A 216-nucleotide genomic window follows, 5' to 3' on the forward strand; every position below is an offset into this window, starting at 1 on the left:
AAGCCAGTTTCTGATTATTTAAACCATTTTATGTGTAAGTTCTGTCCCTAGCCATAGGTCATTTGTACACATGCTTGCACTGCAGCACTGGGCACTTCTAAAAGCACCTGGTGTTGTGGTGCATGCAGTTGTATAAGTGGCGAAATGTGAGTCACCACTGATAAAATGGTGGCAGTGCACTTTTCATAGTTTCTAGGGTCAGAAGGGACCTGAGCA

Source organism: Gavialis gangeticus, unplaced genomic scaffold (assembly GCF_001723915.1).
Source record: "Gavialis gangeticus isolate Ggan-Ray unplaced genomic scaffold, GavGan_comp1, whole genome shotgun sequence".
NCBI lineage: Eukaryota > Metazoa > Chordata > Crocodylia > Gavialidae > Gavialis > Gavialis gangeticus.